At 36.7% G+C, this 3,157-nt stretch overlaps 1 pseudogene across 1 annotated transcript in view; it reads right to left on the bottom strand.

Annotated features, from left to right (window-relative positions):
• Nucleotides 1–2,095, bottom strand: part of LOC101310068 — a 4,119-nt pseudogene extending 2,024 nt beyond the window's left edge. Inside the window, exons 1-3 of the transcript XR_183859.1 lie at nucleotides 1,744–2,095; nucleotides 1,465–1,608; nucleotides 378–595 (exon numbers count right to left, since the gene is read on the bottom strand). The product of XR_183859.1 is annotated as an uncharacterized LOC101310068 (transcript). The remainder of the gene's footprint in view (nucleotides 1–377; nucleotides 596–1,464; nucleotides 1,609–1,743) is intronic.
• Nucleotides 2,096–3,157: the final 1,062 nt, after the last annotated feature.

Consider the following 3,157-nt stretch of genomic DNA (forward strand, 5'->3'; position numbering starts at 1 on the left):
TCTCTCTCTCTCTCTCTCTCTCTCTCTCTCTCTCTCTCTCTCTCTCTCTCTCTCTCTCTCTCTCTCTCTCTCTCTCACACACACACACACACACACACACACACACACACAAACATAGAGACTAATATCATTTTTTAACTGCAAAAAAATTTTCAATACCAAAAACTAGACTTACTGACTAGATATATAACAAACACAAAGCCAAAAACATCTTAAACTTGACTTCCCAATTAATGTTTGTTTTTATTTTTTGTTTTCATCTTACTAATTTTTACTATCAGAGATCATAAAAAATTTATCTTTGTCTCTTCTGTTGCAAACTTGCAACCCATCCGAGCACACATGTAAAAGATAACCAGATAATGCAACAAACACACCTTAAGATGCCACCAGGAGTACCCCTGACTGCTATAAATCCAGAATTCAGAGGTTGTTCTTTGTTGTTTCGGAAGGTCAGTGCCAGATGAAAATTTGGATAATCATGAAATATATGTCCTATATCATCAACCACGGCTATATCCGAGTCGGTGAAGATGTAATGTTGAATATGACCCTGGTTTTGAGAAATCTTATCCATTCTTGTTTCTAGGAAGGCCTGAATTACAGAAATTTGATACAGCATTAAGTTAGAGCATCGATAGAAAGAATATTGCTACTGATCTTAGATGATGACAAAGACACTATAACAGGCGTGGGTGACACTCATATCCCTAAATATAAAGTAAAGCATTAGGCTAACAGTCTGCTCTCTAAAAATCCAGATAAAAAGAATATGTAATTATATAAATGACACAAGGGGATTTTTGTCAACATATTAGGAACCCTAAAATGCAGAAAAAGTTACAACAGACAAATGCATCCAAAGCGATATGGGGACAAACAAAGCTGCAATCTGCAGAAATTTCTAACACAAGAAAGAAGCCCATTACCACATGTCAAGAGGTAGTATATATTGAAGTCAAAATAACCAAATAAAAAGGATGGCCAAACACAAGCACCAGTCAAAAAGCAAAACATGAAGCAAGTTTAGGAATTGGTGAAGTGAAACAAATGAAATACAGTAAGCCATATAAGAGATCGACCTCAATGATGTTATCATGGAGGAAAGAAAGTAGTTTGTTTGCACAGTAATCATGGATACATACATGAATCTGTTTCTTTCATTATGAAAAATTACATGAATCTGTTCATTATCGAAAGTTTCACCACAATTGCAATATTTGGGGTCTGTTTGGGAGAGCAACCGTTTCAAAAGTAAAAAAAAGAACCAAACTAAAGGATATCATATTTTTGATTCTATAAATAAACAAAATAAAACTGTACATATGGGAAACAAAATTTGACGGAGGAGAAGAGAAAAGGACGGTCAATTCAAACATATGAATTGGACCATGTCCTGGGTGTAGCTAATGATGAATAACATGTTTTTGTTCTTTAGTTATAATAAAAATAATTTGCTCTTACAATGTAAGACCTGATTCTTTGAAGCATCAACTTGCCACGCGAATATTCACCTTGAATTGGATGTATGGTGACCCCATTTCTGTGGATTAAAAGATCAGACGCTGGGTCGGTTAGAATAATTACATTGCTCCTGGGCATTGCCGCCTGCAAGTATGAAAGAAGTAGACACATGAATTTGGAAAGTTTCACATTGCATGCTAAGCATTGAACAAGATACAAGAGTGAAAACATAAGCAAGTAATTCAGTGTATAAAATGCAGGTGCTGAACTTGAAGGTACCTGAATGAAGTTAACGAAAATATTCAAAATGGCCATAGACCTCTGCAACTTAGAGTAAGAAGTATTGCCAACAGTAACCAAGTTTGATAATCGATCATCGGGATGGGTGGCGTTGTATAGGGTGAAGACAGTGACAAAGTGAATGTTATCAACAAGGGTAGTAGGGGCAGTGGAGAAATGGGTTTTGTTAAGAGCTTTGATTCCTGCGGACATGAAAATATATACGTATGGAGAGAGAGAGAGAGAGAGAGAGAGAGAGAGAGAGAGAGAGCATACCGGAGAAGAAGTGAGCAAGAAAGAAGAGAAGAGGGACAAGCATGAGGAAGCGACGCCATCCGCTCAAGGTCCTCATCATATCAAATCAACTCAGCTCTTCCCAATTCATTCACGAAATGCTTGTCAGATCCACGGCCACTTCCCAGCTACGCCTGCGCCAACCTTTGTACTTTACTCTTTATCTTATTTTTTGGAAAAATAATGTTTTTAAATGTACCAAGTAAATCTGGGAAGCACCGGACTACACGGGTAGTTTGGTACGCCAAAGTGGGGCCATAACACGTGGCATGATATTGTCCACAAAATTTAAATTTGAAAGATATATAGGTAAATGCCTACTTAACTCCGTAAACAGTGAAAAACATTTTTTACAGTTAAATTGTAAGACCAATTATGTTAAATCTCACAAGACCAACAACTGACTCTCCGTCTAGACCGAAGCTTTTTGAGAACCATGAAGAGGGGGTGGTAAAGTGGAGGTCGAAAGTCGGAAGTTGGGTCATCATCTTCGTCGACAGTCGACACACACGCCAGAGGAACTCAGTCGATGGAGTTTTTTGGATGGGGATATAACCAAAGCTACCCAAACACGTAACATGAAGTCATGAACGCCCTAATTTGGTTGACCACTAATTACTTGCGCATGTGGATCTTCTTCTGCAACTATCTTCTTCTTTCTTTATATGAAATACAGAGGTTGTGATTAAAAAAAACATGACCCATTTGCCCAGCAACCCACTACTTAAATTGGATTTTTTCCAGTTTTATTCTTCGTCCTTCTCCGTTTCTCTTCTGTGTATCCCATCTCTGTTATTTCAATCAGTTCTACCCAAGGCTTTAAAAAACGTTGGGCGCTAGTCGGGCGGATAACGCCTAAAAGATTAATCGGAGATTAATCAGATTTGTATTTTTTAATTTTTTATTATTATATGAGATAAAAATAATATATAATATTATTAAAAATCCTACAATTAACTACATGCTATCAAAATAAAGAAAAAAGTTACAATTAACAATTATTATTAGCTTAAAATAAAATTAGAAAAAGACTTAATGAGGTCAAAGACTTAAAGTTCACACTTTCATTCTAATTCTACCTAAACCTAGCTAGCAGCATCAACGCCTCCACCGCGTCTCT

This window comes from Fragaria vesca, linkage group LG1, assembly GCF_000184155.1.
Source record: "Fragaria vesca subsp. vesca linkage group LG1, FraVesHawaii_1.0, whole genome shotgun sequence".
Lineage (NCBI taxonomy): Eukaryota > Viridiplantae > Streptophyta > Magnoliopsida > Rosales > Rosaceae > Fragaria > Fragaria vesca.